General features: G+C 41.3%; 1 protein-coding gene and 2 long non-coding RNA genes across 3 annotated transcripts in view; 1 reads left to right on the plus strand and 2 right to left on the minus strand.

Moving 5' to 3' along the window:
• Window positions 1–17,428, minus strand: part of LOC132536618 (uncharacterized) — a 411,585-nt gene that overhangs the window by 157,661 nt on the left and 236,496 nt on the right. The window lies entirely within an intron of this gene.
• LOC132536960 (uncharacterized) overlaps window positions 7,425–17,428 on the minus strand; it is a 114,310-nt gene continuing 104,306 nt past the window's right edge. The window contains exon 2 of the long non-coding RNA XR_009548483.1: window positions 7,425–7,561. This is a non-coding gene — a long non-coding RNA (uncharacterized LOC132536960). The remainder of the gene's footprint in view (window positions 7,562–17,428) is intronic.
• The window catches only part of WWC2 (WW and C2 domain containing 2), a 76,254-nt gene continuing 74,094 nt past the window's right edge, over window positions 15,269–17,428 (plus strand). Inside the window, exon 1 of the mRNA XM_007534065.3 lies at window positions 15,269–15,375. The gene's annotated coding sequence lies outside the window, so the exon portion shown is untranslated. The remainder of the gene's footprint in view (window positions 15,376–17,428) is intronic.

The following is a 17,428-nucleotide window of genomic DNA, read 5'->3' on the forward strand; positions in this document are numbered from 1 at the left end:
AACTTGTGAGAGATTGTTTTTACTTTTTAAATATACATTTATTGATTTATGAGAGAAACAGAAAGAAATAAGAGACATAAGAGCATTGCTCACAGCTCTAGCTTATGGTGGTCTCAGGGTTCTGAACCAGTAACCCCTGGGGCCTCAGACATTCAAAATACAAACTCTAACAGACTGAGCGTCTTTCTGCCGCTATGGGAAATGGTCCTCAAATGGGAGATTTTGCGACTTTATTTTGATCAAAATTATATCTGTCAGGGATTAATAAGCATGGAATAGCTGCTCACAGCAAAACAGCAGCAACCCCCTGCTCCACTGCTCTCCTCACACCTATTTTTCTCTCTCTCCTTGGGATCAGCCACACACATATTTAATGTTGTCTTTCAGGTTTTGCCTCTGTATTTTTCAATTAACATTTATGTGCCTTTATCATTTTCACCGTTGATTTGGGGAATAGATTTCCTGCTGTGGGCGAGGATTCTGTGCTTTTATTGGGGTCCTCCCTGCCCATATCCACGAACTCCCCTTCCCCCACCCCCTTGGCATCATATCACCTTGTAAAGAATTCACTATTCCAGTGTTTACATTTTTGTGACTATGTAAATATTATCTCTGGGTGACCAATCTTGCGGACGATCGTTGAATTTCCCTTTGTTTTCTCTGTAGTTAATAATTGTCCCCTACCCATTCTCCATTGGGTTTAGTTTTCTATGTCCCTCTCACCAGCTTCCAGAATTAGAAATTAGAAATTGCTTCTAGAATTAGAAATGTCCCTTCAGTAGTAACTTACAGCACAACAGGCAGTCCTCTCAGATGTCGACTTCCTGCTCCTTATGTCCTTGGTCTTCAGGTCAGACCGCTTGCTAGTCACTGTGACTTCTACACATGACTTATGTGTGCATAGGACCTTCACCTGTAGTGTGCCTTGTCTTTTTTCTGTGCTATCAGAAGCCCATGCCTTTTCCATATCCTTTCATTTTAGCTTTAAAAAGGGGGAGTAGGAGACACATTTCCTGAAGTTTTTCATTTCAGCAAAAGACAACATTATCATACTCATACCAGATTGGTACTTTTAGATAAATTATAAGCAAATATTTATCAATTATAATATGTGATAATATAATTTATGGCTATTATCCAGGATGGAAGTAATTTGCGCTTATATTTTTGATACTGTCTTAATGACTTGTAGCTTCCAATCTTACGTTGAGACTTCTCACACCTTTCAGATTTTTTTTTTCCCCCACTGATAGAGACTTGTCTGGTTCCTCTCTGAAGTCCGTAGACTTTCCTCTTTGCCCCTATGTTCTAAAATTTCCCAGTGCTGTACTTTGATGTAGGCATTTCTGTGCATGTGCAAGTTATAACGAGAGAGAGGCACAGAGAGAGATAAGGAGACACAAGAGCACTGCTCAGCTCTGGCTTAGGTGCCACCGGGTGTTGAGCCTGGGACTATGGAGCCTCAGGTATCTTTTTGCATGACCGTTATGTTATCTCTTCAGCACTTTTTTTTTTTTTAAATAACATTATGGGTGGGCCTGTGTTAATCAAGAAACTTATGTCATTCAATTCAGAGAAGTTTTCTTGTACTATATTTACAATAATTTCTTCCCTTCAAGAACCCCCCCCCCCCCCCCCCCCCCGGTCAAGCAGTAGACATCTTGGTCAATTTCTCCAATTTTCCTGTCTTTTCCCTTATGCTTGTCTTACTCTCTCTGGGAAATTTTCTTAATTTGATCATCTAACTTCAACAGGTAGGTTCATATCTGCTATCTTAGTTTCCAGGAGCTAAAAACTTAGTCTTTCTCCAAGTATTTTTGGTAGTTATATCTCTCAGATGATGTCAATTTAATTTCTTTAATCAAAACTGGAATTTACTTCTGATGTTCTTAATTTTGTTCTGAAGATAAGTGGTCTGATTACCCTTCCAGGCACAGGAGAGGATGAGTTTTCCTGCTTCCATGTTGCTTGTTTTGGGCACTGGGATTTGGCCAGAAGCGATATGCCTAGCTCCTCTGCCATTGGTGACCAGATAGTTGGACCAGTTGAGATAGATGTGTAATAGTGGCCTCAAATACTTCTATAATGCTGAGCCCATACTGTGGGAGTCATCTGCCCTGGGGAGTTATTCAGAACCACTTTGAACTTGACTTGAGAGGGAAAGAAATGTTATGTTTATCCTCTAAGACTTTGGAATTGTTTTTGGAATTGGTGCATTACCTAGCCTATCCTGACTAACATAGCTGTCAGTCATATTTAAGAATGAGGCTTAACAAGCTGTTTGGGAGCTCTGCATTCATGGGTGGGACTTAGTCATGCAACAATCTGACTCAGCCTGTCTCTTAGGGCACTCCCAGATGTTAGTTTCAATAGTTCTTTTCTTTTCAACTTGTCAGTTTTGTAGAATGAATGTAGGTAAACATATGGCTTGAGTTTACTGGAACTCCCTTCATGAGGATTGTTTTCTGCTAAATTATTTACTATGAAATATTTTCAAACAGTAAAGTGCAAGCAATAGAATGCTCTCTCTCTCTCTCTCTCTCTCTCTCTCTCTCACACACACACACACACACACACACACACACACACACACAAAATCTTCCATCTACATCTGACAAATAAGCTTACTGCCATCTTTACCTCCCCTTCTCTTTACATAAATATATGTATATATGTATACATATTATATTTATAGCTTTATTTAACTTATGTTGCTGTGCCATTGAGTTATGAATATTATGACCCCCTCACTACCACATAGTTTATATCATCCAACAACAAAAATACTGTCTCGTATGCTGTAAGATCAATGACCACACCTCTGGAAGCAATAAAAAGTTACAGATCCATTATTCCATTTACTGTCTAGTATTTTCCAATTACTGAGCTGGTCAAATAATTCTCATATAAACTTCTTTTTTTCTTAAGTTAGAAGTTAGAATTCAACTGAGATTAACATGCTATAACTGGATCTTATTTTTTTTCTTTCGGATTGGAAAAGTTTGCTGAGTTTTCTCTATGTACTCGATTTTAATATTTTATTTTATATTCATTCCCCTTTTCTACTAAATCTTGTACAATACTAGCATCTATGGAACAGGATCAATAACTAGAGGTTACAATCTTAGTAAGGAGAGTAGGATAGTAAAAATTTACCAAGGTGGGATGAGTTTTATAAAGTAATTATAATCATTTCTTTGTAACTCAGGTGGTACTAACCTAAATCGTTACCACGCAGTGCTTTGCACCCCTGAGCCATAGACATTTTTAGATAAAGAAGCAGCGTGCATTGAGCCAGTGATGAGGAACTAAGCTCAGCTTTACCCAGCACCTCACATTGCACACTGCCAGCATTTAGCCACGTGACTTTTTGTTTGCTTTAAATCGAGCTTGTGTCTAAGCTCAAAGGGCATGCATTTTTGTTTATGACCGAGAGTTGATCTCTGAAGTTAGTATAGTTATCAGACATTCCTTGCATTCCATATGTCTAATTTTTACTGCTTGGAGGAGCTGGTGCCATGCCAAAGGCGAAGGGAGGCTAGAGAGCACCAGGAAATACTGCCGAAGCCGGCAGTCTAGTTACAAGAATTCAATTGTGTGTTGAAATAGCAAAGCACATGCAAGGTATGGGATTGATCTGTGGCATGTGAACACCACTCCTTTGGCTGCTTAGGAATATTTCTTCCTTTTCTGAGATTTGAGTCTAGATATTCCAATTCTGAAACTTGGGGGGGGGGGAAGCCTGCCATTTCTTTTGTGTTTTGAGTTAATTGTTCTCTGGATGAGGATGAAGTGCTTTTCTTTCTTTTTTTAATTTTTTAATATATTTTTGTTTATTTTCCCTTTTGTTGCCCTTGTTTTTTATTGTTGTTATTATTGATGTCGTTGTTAGGACAGAGAGAAATGGAGAGAGGAGGGGAAGACAGGGGGAGAGGAAGACACCTGCAGACCTGCTTCACCACCTGTGAAGTGACTCCCCTGCAGGTGGGGAGCTGGGGGCTCAAACTGGGATCCTTACACCTGCCAGGTCCTTAAGCTTCGTGCCATGTGTGCTTAACCTGCTGTGCTTATAAGGCCTTGGGTTTGATCTCTCCCTCACCTCCCCCAAAATAGAAATTCCCAGGAAACAGACAGTGCAGTCATTACACACACGCTGAGTGCACACCAGCTGTCATTCTAGGAGCTAAGCACTCCAGTTGTGGGCAAGACAGGGCGTGAGCTGGTAAGAAACTATACATAAACAAGACAAGGGAATAGAAGACAGTTTACCTGATAAGATGCAAACTTTGATGTGCATGAGGCCCTGGGTTCAAGCCAGGTATCACATGGAAACAACATGGTTAGCACCAAGAAGTGGAGTGATGCTATGGTATCCTTCTCTCCGCCTGGTTTTCCTTCTCCACTCCTCCAGGCCTTCCAGATAAAGACTAAAACATTGGGCTGGGCCACCGGTATGATCACATATGTGTTTGGCCCTGAGTTCACCTCCCAGTGTCCATTTAAAAAAAAAAAAAAAGGAAGAGTCTGGGTGGTGGCACACATTATTATGGTGTGCAAGGACCAAGGACCTGGGTTCAAGCCCCTGGTCCCGACTTGCGGGGGGAGGGGGGGAAGCTTCACGAGCGGTAGAAGAGTACTGAATATGTCTCTATTCCCCTTCTCTCAACTTCTGTCTCAGTCCAAAAATAAATAAACTAGCAAATAAATAATGGTAATACCATTAAGGAAATCAGTTGTGTGATATAGTGGACAGTTGCTACTTGTGTGTATGTAAAAAAACCTTTAGGAAGCCTCCAACTTCTATGACAGACATCTTTGTATTACATCAAATCAACTATACAATAAGTAAAATATTTATATTAACTGTAAATTGAAGCAGTGGGGATGATACATGACCTGCTAACTTGTCTGACGGGTCACTAAAAATACATGTTCAAAGATTCACATTTCACTCAGCCAAATGTCTACGTATCACAAAAGAAACAAATTAGGTTCTGGCAGTGAGGGAGGAGACTCACTGGTAGAATTCAGGACTTGTAGGTACAGAGTTCCAAGTTTGATCTCAGAGTGATGCTGTGATTTTCAAGTCTCATTGGTCTTGTTAATAAACCTTGAAATGAAATAAAAAGATCCTGGACTAGGGAGGGAGCATGTGGTTAAGCAGAAAGGACTTCCCATGCCTGAGACAGCAATCGTTCCCAGCACCACTATAAATAAGAGCTTAGTAGTGTGCTCTAGGGAGAGAAAGAATCCTGAGGTCAATAACTTAAAATTATATCATTTATAACTTTAAACAATCAAATAAAAAGAAATCAAAAAAGACAACTGTAGGGCCAAGGAATAGATTCTTATGCCTGAGGCACCAGAGGTCGAAGGTTCAATCCCAGGAAGCACCAGAAACCAGAACTCAGCTGTGTTATGATGGAAGAAAGATAGAGGTAGAGATAGAGATAGAAGGAAACCTCAGAGCCTTTGGTCAGAAGCCCAAAGTGTGTGTTCTATTCCTTTGGTTTATAGGGTTCAAAAAAAGGCTAGTAAAGAAAGATTTCTGTCTTGTTCTTAATGAAGGCATATATAAAATGTATTAATAGATACTCCATTGTAATGTCTCCAGTTAAGACTTACATTTAAGTTTAAAACAGTTCAGCCAGTGGTACAATAAAATATTCAGAGTAACACTTATGATCAGTACATAGTTCTTATATGTCTACAGACAGTTGTCTGTGAAACTTTAAATATGTTTTCCAGTATGGCCTTTACTCTAGCCAGAAAAGCTGCAGGTACACTGAGAAAGACTGGCTCAATTATCTTTTCCTAGGACATAGGAAGACTGGCATCTGGTCAATTTGTTGTACATGAACTTCACATTCTGGAAGGCCTGAAGTTAACTGGGATTCTCTTTTGTTTTATATATTGAGTCTCTGGGAGATCTCTAATGGTCTCATGCTAGATAACTTCATTCGAAATCAGTCACCAAGAGACTTTTTAGTACAAACCAGACTCCACTGCATCACTGTACTGTCAGGGCATCTGTCTGATCTGCCCTGGAAGGAAAGAAGAGTTGGGGTGGTATCTCAGCAGTAAAGCATAGGACTTGCACTGCTGAGACCTCCCAGGTTCAATCCCTGGCACCTCCTTTATATGAGAGCTGAGTAGGAGTACTCAGGTTTCTCTTTTTTAAAATTAAAGTGTTATTAGAAATTAATTTTCAGTAAAAGAAATAGAAATACAGAGGTAACTAGTAATACAAAAAACCTAGTAATAGTCTGGAAGAAATGCAGACTGTATAAAAATAAATAAATAGATAAATAAATAAATATAAATTCAGGTCCTGGAACATGATGGCGAATGAGGACCTATGTGGGAGGTTAGAGTATATGTGGAAAACTGAAAAATGTTACACATGTACCAACTACTGTATTTTACTGTGGCCTGTAAACCAGTAGTCCTTTCCAATAAAGTAAAAAGAAATGGAGGAGGGAGAAATACAGACTTTATGACCAAACGAATACCATTTCTTGGATTATTTATGCAGTTTCTTTTAAATTATTTTTTTAATTGAAGTATTACATTATAGTGTTATATAGGTCACAGGCACGCATCATTGAAAAACCAGTGTGCATGTCCCCTTTGTCCAGATTTCCCCCTCCCTCTTGCCATCTGGTAACGACTTATGGATCTTCTAGTCCAAAGTGTATGTTTGCTTTATTCATCTGTTTGTTTCCTCTCTGCACCACGTATGAGTGAAACCATATGGTGTTTCTTTTTCTCTGTATGCCATTTTCTAAGGATGGGGGTAGTCTAAGAAAAAATGGGGCTGAGGAAATGGGAAGGGTAGGTGATCCAGATCTGAAGTGATCCACAGTTAGGTCTCATATAATTTACATTTGATGTGGCTGTTAGACACCCCGCGGGACTAGCAGGTTCTAATGTTGACTCTCAGAAGCCTCTGTTCGCAGAGAGCATAGGCTATGCATCCCTCACTCATTGTTTCCACTGACCAGCATCTTTGAACACCAAGCACCAGCCTGTGTGCTTGGAATGCAGAGATGAAAACCACCAGGGTCTCAAATGAATGGAATAGACCAAAGCGGGGGGGGGGGGGGGGGGTGTCAGTAGTTTGAAAAATGACTGATTTGAGTCTGAGAAAGCTCAGTCAGTGTCACTAACTAGTGACATCCTAGGGGGATAAGAAGGCTTCCTGGAGAAGATGATGCTGAAACTAGTTTTGAAAAAAGTTCAGTCTTAAAGGACAACTGTAAGGTGGAATAAGGAATGGGAGAGTGTTAGGAAAGTCAAGGAGAGATATCCTAGGCAGAGAGAAATTTCACCCAGGAAAGTATATTTTGGCTGCTCATCTGTCAGGTTGGTAGATTTTTCACTTCCCTCTTCTGGACTCATTTTGGGAAGGCTTTTTTAATTTAATTTTATTTATTTATTCCCTTTTGTTGCCCTTGTTGTTTTATTATTGTAGTTATTATTGTTGTTGTCATTGTTGGATAGGACAGAGAGAAATGGAGAGAGGAGGGGAAGACAGAGAGGAGGAGAGAAAGATAGACACCTGCAGACCTGCTTCACCGCCTGTGAAGCGACTCCCCTGCAGGTGGGGAGCCAGGGTTCGAACCGGGATCCTTATGCCGGTCCTTGTGCTTTGCGCCACCTGCGCTTAACCTGCTGCGCTACAGCCTGACTCCCTTGGGAAGGCTTTTTAGTAGTTGGTGGAATAGGGCACCAGAAAGGCAAATAGACGCCCTGCTTCCAGGCTGTCAGCTGGTATAGTATTTCCACTCTTTGGCAACTTGTCTTGATTTCTAGTGTTCACGAGGGTATCTTGTTGGTACGAGCTGCTGTTCCTCTCCTCTGTGGTGTTCAGTACTTGTAAAATAGTACTGTGCCAATAACTTGTGCCAACCAGCCATGTCAAGAAACCTGACCCTTCCCACTAAGCTTGGAGTCTGATAATCTTTTTTTCCTCTCTTAAAATCTAGGGTTGGGGGAGTCGGGCTGTAGCGCAGCGGGTTAAGCGCAGGTGGCACAAAGCACAAGGACCGGCATAAGGATCCCGGTTCGAACCCCGGCTCCCCACCTGCAGGCGAGTCGCTTCAGAGGCGCTGAAGCAGGTCTGCAGGTGTCTGTCTTTCTCTCCTCCTCTCTGTCTTCCCCTCCTCTCTCCATTTCTCTCTGTCCTATCCAACAACGACAACAACAATAATAACTACAACAATAAAACAACAAGGGCAACAAAAGGGAATAAATAAATAAAATAAATTTTAAAAAAAGTTTAAAATCGGGGGTCGGGCGGTGGCGCAGTGGGTTAAGCGCACGTGGCGCAAAGCGCAGGGACCAGCGTAAGGATCCCGGTTTGAGCCCCCGGCTCCCCACCTGCAGGGGAGTCGCTTCACAGGCGGTGAAGCGGGTCTGCAGGTGTCTATCTTTCTCTCCCCCTCTCTCTCTGTCTTCCCCTCCTCTCTCCATTTCTCTCTGTCCTATCCAACAACAAAGCAACGTCAACAATGGCAATAATAATCGCAACGAGGCTGCAACAACTAGGGCAACAAAAAAAAGGGAAAAATGGCCTCCAGGAGCGGTGGATTCATGGTGCAGGCACCAAGCCCAGCAATAACCCTGGAGGGAAAGAAAAAAAAAAAGTTTAAAATCTAGGGTTGGATGTAGAGGTTCCCAGAAGCCTTGCTCATAATAGCTAGAAGCAGCAAAGTGCAGTCTATGAGCTGGTGAAGGAGCAAATAAAATGTGGTATATCCATACAGTAGACTATAACAATAAAGAGACAAAGTCCTGTACATGCTAAATAAAAGAAACTAGATTTTTAAAGGCTATAAATTATATGATTCCATTAATATGAAATTTAAGGAAAATAAAATATGGAGACAGACAACAAATTAGTGGTTGTCCAAGGGGGTAGGTCTGGATATATGTGTTTGCAAATAGATATAATTGATCTTTTGCAGGTAGAAGGATGTGCTAAACTTAGAGTGTGTAGTGATCTGAACTCTGTATGCTTTCTAAAAAAATTCTGACTTACATGCATAAAATAGGCATAGTTTATGGACTAGAAATTAAAACTCAGTAAATGCTCGCGTTGCCACATGCAAGGACCTGGATTCAAGCCCCTGATCACCACCTACAGGGGAAAAGCTTCACAAGTGGTGAAGCAGTGCTGCAGGTGCCACTCCCCTCTTCCCCTCCCCCCTCAGTCTTCCTCTGTTCTTTCAGATTAAACAAACTTAAAAGAATAAACTCTAAAACATTAAATCTCAGTAGTGCCAGCCTTAGAATTACTAAATTCCATGACCAGTAACTTCCTATGTGAGTCTAGGGGTTCCTGTGGACTTAGTGGAAGAGAAGATGGACCCCATTGCTCTCCACACTGGTGTATCCACACTGGTTTCTTGACCTCGGAAGATGTCTTCTCCATGAACACATATTCTGGATCTGGGGGTGTGTCTAAGACTGGGAGATGATGCTTTCTGTGGCTGACATTGTGTTTTGAGATTTTCAGAACTACTTTTGTCTTCCACCTCAACTCCCACCTGAGTCGACTGTATAAAGATTTCACTGGTGCTAATTGAATTGTGTTTGGATGTTACATAGGGAAGCAAGGTGCAAGTTTTTGTTTCCAAAACAAACTTGTAGCTGTCAAAGACAAAGTGTTTTAAACCACTGGGGCCACTCACACCTAGAGGGCAGTCATTAGTTGTTTGCAGAAAACCTGCTAGAGGACCGGAAGCAGGGACCACATAGCTTGTATATTCCAATGCATGAAGAAAGCCTTTGATGACCCAGTGGATGCATGCATGAAAGGTTCCTTTGTTGGCTGTTTTATTATGACTTCTGACTGGCAGGAATGGAAAGGTTAGGGATAGATGTTGGTTTGTTTATATGTTTATTTTTCCTCTACCAGTTAAGTGGTTTTCTAAGCATTCTTACTATGATCCATTGTACCCTATTAAAAGCAGGCATCCCAAAAACCTTGCTTGACTTTTTTGACTCATACATTATCCAATCTCCTCATGGAAGTATTGGATTTTAAAAAATTTTTTACAATTATCTTTATTTATTGGGTAGAGTGAGTCAAAAATTGAGAGGGTAAAGGGAGAGACAGAGACACCTGCAGCACTGCTTCACCACTCGCAAAGCTTTCCCCCTGCAGGTGGGGAACTAGGGCTTGAACTGGGTCCTTGCACATTGCAACGTGCGCGCAACTAGGTGTGCCACCATCTGGTCACACTCTTTCTTTCTTTCTTTCTTTCTTTCTTTCTTTCTTTCTTTCTTTCTTTTCTTTTTTAAACCTGCACGCTGCATGTTCTTTTAGCATTTCCGACATAACACTTATTATTTTTTTAATTGTCACTAGGGTTGTTGCTGGGGCTCAATGTCTGCACAATGAAACCACCACTCCAGATGGCCTTTTTTTTTTTCTTTGATAGGACAGAGAGAAATTGAAAGGGTTGGGGAAAATAGGAAGAGAGAAAGAGAGACACCTGCAGCCCTGCTTCATGCTCATGAAGCTTCTCCCCTGCAGGTGAGGAGCAGGGGATGTAACACATCTTACGCATAAAATTATTCCCGGTCATTTTGCTTTACTTCTTCAAAGGTTAGCCTTTGGAATCACCAAATTGCAGAGTCGTAGACTCTTTCCCCATATCTAGTGAGGCCTTTGTTTCAATAACACTCCTAACCCAGCTTCTATGTTGAGAGGTCTAGGGACAGGGAACTCTGCTTTTTCAACTAGGAGGCCTCAAACTGCAAAACTTTTACAACAGCCCTCCTCTTTCCTCCACATTAATACCTCCTTCACTGCTAAATGCAGTCCTTCTTTTCTCTCTCCAGCAATCACACGGAAACCTAACTTCTGCTTCAGGCCCTCTCCACTGCCCTGGCTCTCATACTGTGGGGGCCTAGCCTGCATGTATGTGGCTAGTCTCTTTGAGTTTTCTCTTTGAGGTGTTCTGGAGAGCAATTTGATACTTTGCATTTCTCTCAAGGGGTCTGGTGATGCTGATCCTGCTGGCTTGGAGACCACATTTTGGGAATCACTGCTTTTGTCTATTCAGTATGTCACTATTGAAGTCACTTTCTTAAGTTAAGACTGGGCCCACTTATATCAAGGGGAAAAGCAGTATACTGTGAGAAACCAAGTTACAGAATAAAACCCAGATATCGTAAATAATTCTTCTATTTGTTTTGCCAATGGGCCTCACACTTGAGGCTGATTCGTTTGTGTTTTTTCATAACATTTTATATATCTGTAATTAGTTTGGGTGTAAGCAAGATATTGGAGCAAGTTTTTTTTTTTTAAATCCCTTAACCAGCTATCCAGTTTTTTATTTGTATTCTTTGCTTAGCCCTGGGTTATGGTGGTGCAGGGGGTTTATGATGGTGTAAGGGATTAAACCTAGGAACTAAGCTCCTCAGGCATGAAAGTCTTTTACCATAACTATTATGCTGCCTCTCCTGCCTTCATGTGTGTTCTTTCTAATATAGATTCATCTAGAGAATATGAATTCTATGTTGATAGTAAAAGAGGTGGGTGTCATGCTAGAAATAAGAGAGAACAGAGGGCAGTCAGGCAGTAGCGCATTGGATTAAGCGCACGTGGCACAAAGCCTTAAGGACCGGCATAAAGATCCCTGTTCGAGACCCCGGCTCCCCAACTCCAGGGGAGTCACTTCACAGGCAGTGTAACAGGTCTGCAGGTGTCTATCTTTCTCTCCCCCCTGTCTTCCCCTCCTCTCTCCATTTCTCTCTGTCCTGTCCAACAACGACATCAATGACAATAATAATAACTACAATAATAAAACAACAAGGGCAACAAAAGGGATAATAAACAAACAAATAAATAAATAAGAGAGAGGGGGAGAGAGAGAGAGAACAGAGCCAAGACCAGACTTTGAGAAGCTCATTGGGAGAGTGGTTGAGACACGTTGGGTGCTGAAAGTGGCAAATGATTCTGTGAGGAAGTGGCCACTGAGTCTTTTTGAGGGTAGTCAGGTGGCATGGAATTCAGGGAACCCTATGGAAGAATGACTTTCCTGCCAGTCAGGGAAAGGACTCAGCATGTAGAGCTATAGTGCAGGACTTGCATATGTGAGGTTTCAGATTCAGTCCCCAACAGCACACATGCCAGAGCAATATTCTCTTTCTTTTATAAAAAGGTAAATTTAGGGGCCAGGTGGTGGCTCACCTTGTTAAGCACAGATAATTACCAGGGTTGGACACCCTGTTGCTCACCTTCGATAAAACAGGTCTGCAGGTGTCTCTCTTTCTCTCTCCCTTGATATCACCCCACCCCTCTAAATGTCTGTCCTATGAAATTAAAGAGAAGAGAAAGAGGAAGAAGGAGGGGGGAAAAAAAAAGATAGATAGAAAAATGGACACCAAAAAAGATAGAAAAATGGACATCAGAAGCAGTGGATTCATCATGTAGGCACCAAGCCCCAGCAACAACCCTGGTAGCAATAAAATTCATTAACCACAGCCTTCCTATGTGAATTGAATCAGCATTATAAACCCCCCCCCCCTTCACTGCCAAATTGCATCTTGAAAGGATTGTATCATGTCAGACTATCATGCCGGTATCAGCTTGAGGCATGGAAGTTCAAAATTCTACCTATTGAACTATTTGCCCAGTTGCAAAACTGGAGCTTTTATGGCTAATATCTTGTCATAGGTCTTAACAGCAATTGGCATACAAAGATTTAAATCCAAGTCTCTTCCAAATTATTTTCATCTGAGTCTGTAGGAGAACTGCTTGGAGAACTCGATTAACACATACCTCAAGGCTCTAGACTTTGATTCTACCAGTTTCTGATGTGCCTAAAAATTCATTATTTCTAACCAGTTTCCAGATGCTGATGCAGCTGGTCCAGAGGACTGTTGTTCCAGAATTACTGCTTTCTACTCTATTGCCCACCTGAGCTCTCTGAAGAGTAAACAAGAGCGTTCACGCACTATGCACACATTGATAAACACTGACGTTTATTGACTGCTTAGCATGTCTTGGGCACTGTTCTCAGTTAATCCCTTTTGATCCTCGTGTTCATGCTTTCACTTTGTTCTCCCAGCACTCAAACAGGTGGATAGTGCAGGCTGTTATTCTAGACATGTGATTCTGAAAAAAACCGATGTTTAACTTGAGTCCTGAGATCTTTGCTATTCATTAGTCTGGGTAAAAAGAGACTCCATGTAATTTGCATGAGGAACCTTATGACACCAGTGCATTGAATTAGAAGATAATGACAGGCGACAGTGAGGCACCAGCCCCCCACCTCACCCCCCATTACACATACACACACACACACCCCCACACACACACCCCTGTAGTGCTAGATCATGGCGCTAACATCTCTGAGGAAATCTCTTTGTTTTATAACTAAAAGAGTGAGTACAAGACAGTTTCAGAAAGTGAAGTCACATTGATAAAATTGTGTGTGTGTGTGTGTGTGTGTGTGTGTGTGTGTGTGTGTGTGTGTGTGTGTTGAGGGAGGGTTGCCAGGAAATGCCTCATGGGATAGAATACACACCTGACCATGTTACCTAGTAGCACCATGGACAGAACTAAGGCAGGACTCCATGGATGGTGGAGTGATGTTTTAGTGTTTCTCTTTCACTGTTTCTTCCTCCAAAAATATAGATTAAAAATTGGGCATGCGAGGGGCTGGGTGGTGGTGGACCTGGTTGAGTGCACATGTTATAATGCGCAAGAACCCAGGTTAGAGTCCCCGGTCCCCACCTGCAGGGGGAAAGCTTCAGGAGTGGTGACGCAGTGCTGCAGGTGTCTCTCTGTCTCTTCCTCTCTATCCTCCCCTTCCCTCTTTATTTCTGGCTGTGTCTATCCAATAAATAAAGATAATGAAAAAAAATTTAAAAAGGGCATGCAAAAGGTCTTGAGGTTTGTTCCTCAACAGTGTTTTTAAAAATAAAAATGCAAAACTATGTGTTTGGTGCTATTAAAACTTTTGTTGAGTGACTATTATGTGTCAGATAATTTAAAAAATAAGGAATTTTTGTTCTTTCTCTCAAGAAGAACTCATAATGGATCTCACAACCAAGTGTTTAGTTAATTTATATGAGTGTTCACATCTGAAGTTAGTACTGGCTGCTTTAAAGCTCAGAGGTGTTGAGAAGAGGGTTGTCATTATAGCAGTATTTGAATCCTGAGGCAAATTTCTCTAACTAATGGGATAACTACTTAACTATGGAACCTGAGCTAGATCCCAACCTCCTTGCTGTCAGTTGGAGTCCCCTGTGATTTAAGATTACCTAATTAGGGAGCAGGTGGTTGCATCCTGGTAGAGCACACACATTGTCATGCTCAAGGACCCAGGTCCAAATCCCCAGTCCCCCACCTAGAGGAGGCAAGCTTCATGAGTGGTGGAGCAGCTGGCATCTCTTCTCTTTATCTCTCTGTATTGCTCCGTCTCTCACCCTCTGTCAAAAGAAATGGCTGCTGCGAATGGTGGTGTTGCACAGGCACCAAGCCCCAGTGACAGCCCCGGTGAAAAACAGTTGCCTTATTAATCTACAGTTTAGATGTTAATTTATAGTTTAACAGTCATAGGTTGTAAACTATCCAAAGGGCATTCTGGCATAACTACTCTTTGGGAGTATTTATCTGTTTTTTCTTTTTCTTTTTTTCTTTATGATTTCAAACACAGGAGTGCAAATTCTTAGAAACAATCAAGAACAACCAGTTGGGGAGTCAGGCAGTAGCACAGTGGGTTCAGCGCATGTCACGCAAAGCCCAAGGACCAGCGTAAGGAGCCGGGGGCTCCCACCTGCAGGGGAGTCGCTTCATAAGCAGTGAAGCAGGTCTGCAGGTGTCTATCTTTCTCTCCCCCTCTCTGTCTTCCCCTTCTCTCTCAATTTCTCTCTGACCTATCTAACAATGATGACATCAATAACAACAATAATAATAACTACAACAATAAAACAAGGGCAACAAAAGGGAAAATAAATAAGTAAGAACAACCAGTTTGCGGTTGTTTGTGGGTTAGATGGTATAATAGTTACTCAAAAAGACTCTCATGCTCGAGGCCCCAAAGTCTCTGGTCCAACTTCCCCACACTACCATAAACCAGAGCTGAGTAGTGCTCAGGATAGAATAAAATGAAAGAAAAATAAAGTTTCTTAGAACAACCAACAAATGCCACTGAAATCTTTGCCTTATGGTGGGAGCATTGAATGTTGCCCTCTCTGGTTTGACAGGAAGAATCACCTGTGCATTCACTCTGCTTTGTTGCAGGCTGACGAAGCCCCTGTCATTTGCTGACTGTGTTGGGGATGAGCTGCCCTGGGGATGGGAGGCAGGGTTTGACCCTCAGATCGGAGTCTACTACATCGATCACGTCAACAGTAAGTGTTCCTTTTTCACAAAAGCAAACCCAACAAGTCCCCAGTCCCTTACTAACAGTGGTTCTCTCTCCTTCACAATGAAACTTGCTACAAAGCCTTCATCTGTGTGAACTTCACATCTGCCATGGTTCTCCATCATTTCACAAAAACTGGCCTTGCTGAGGTTATCCAGTTACAAGCATTATAATCAAACGATACCATTGTCTTGTCTTCCTAGGTATGACAGAAGTCCCCTTGTCACTGTGGGCTGTTCCTTCTTTTTTTTTTTCCCTTTGGATTTCACAGCACACCCTGGCAGCAGCATTTTCTCTTATACTCACTGCCCCTACCACATTTCCTCCTCTTCTTTTCATCTATACCCGGTACCCAGATTTCTGTAATAGTCTTCAGGTGAACTTGAGTGATGACTTCAGTGACCAGATGACCACTGCCAAGCATGTATCCTTTAAATCCTATTCAAAGTTCTGGTGTATATATTTGATTCCAGAAGACTCTTCCCCACCCAGTCTTCCCCCAGTCGACTACTTTTCCACCACCCAACGGGCATTGGAAGACACACTCCAGCTGTGCCCTTGTTTCCTTTGTTTTTTGTCATTGCACTTGTTGGTTCTAGCTCCTAACCTCCTCTCTTTGAGGATTAAACCTTACAGAGTCCATAATATTAAGTCTTATAAATGCTACGTTACATTTACCTCCTGATATCTAAGAGCAGTTAGTGGAGATTAGGAGTGAAATGTCTCCCTGGAACTGCCACATTCTTATAAGCTCCATCTGCTCAGGCCTCACTACTTTCCAAATGCCAGACAAATCCCCACTGCTGTTCTCAATTAGTTAGTTACCCAGTCCAAGTATTTCTATGATTCTTGGTACTTGGTGTATTTTTTTTTAAAGCACTTGTCCTTTTGCATCTAAATGATTTTATTTGTATGTTTTCCTGACTCAATTATGAACTTCTTGTGGACAGTGACTGCATCTTTATTTCTTTGTCCCAAGTTACTAAGAAAGTGATAAATGTGTAAATGTTCAAGGGGAGGAAGAACTTGATTGTTCAACTCACAGATTAAAAATTTCTTGTTTTGGAAGGAATTAAGATGCATTTCAAGTAGAAGTTATGCTTTCAGAAAATATCATTCTGTATAATTAAAAGTATGGTTGTCAGAATATAAATTTTTCAGTCTACCATTTTGCTTTAGTGCAGTAACAGTATCCCAGTGGCTACAAAGATCTGCAGGACCTTCAGCTTATCCACTGTAAGTAGTTTTCCCAATGAAAATGGTCTGCTCTATTATCTCATTAATCTTAAAGACATTCCTGTGAAGTAGTTTAGGGAGCAAATAGGGTTATCTTCTCATAACAGCTGGTCTACGCACATGTTATACCTTGACATTGTGTCGTCTCAGCATTATTTTCTCTTTATTTTCATTAAAATGAAACGGAATGTTTACTACCTTTTCTTTGTAACACTAACTGTATCTAGAAGTGCAAGTTTTGACGTTGACAATGATAGTTTAGACCTCAGATGTTTTATGATAGGAATCACTTTTTATGTGTGTGTGTTTGTGTATATGTAGTAGGAGCATAGGTCGTGCTGGGGGATGTTTATAACTAACTAGAAATAATAACTGACTTATTTTTTTTATAAGGTCTGATATCATCCCTATATCAAGGAGTAAATCACTTCTTGGTAGGGTCAGATTTCCATCTTAGTGTTTAGTCTTTTAGTAATTGAGGTCTCATTTTCACACAAAGGAATGCACAGGGGTGTTGAGTGCCTATTTCAGTGAATTTTGGCAGATGATGAGCCTTTGTCACTGACACTCCAGTTAAGACATGGAAGAGTTTCACCTCTGCAGTCAGTTCTTTCCTGTCCTTTTCTGGTCACCCTCTCTCACTAATGAAATTGTTCATATTTTTGTCATCCCAGCTTAGTTTCTCCTGTTCTAGAACTTTGTAAAGTGTTGAATTTTGTCAATGGTTTCTGTTCAACATTGGAAAATTATAATATATTTTCAGTATTATTAGTGATTTCACACTGGCTCACAACATTATAATA

This window comes from Erinaceus europaeus, chromosome 2 (assembly GCF_950295315.1).
Source record: "Erinaceus europaeus chromosome 2, mEriEur2.1, whole genome shotgun sequence".
NCBI lineage: Eukaryota > Metazoa > Chordata > Mammalia > Eulipotyphla > Erinaceidae > Erinaceus > Erinaceus europaeus.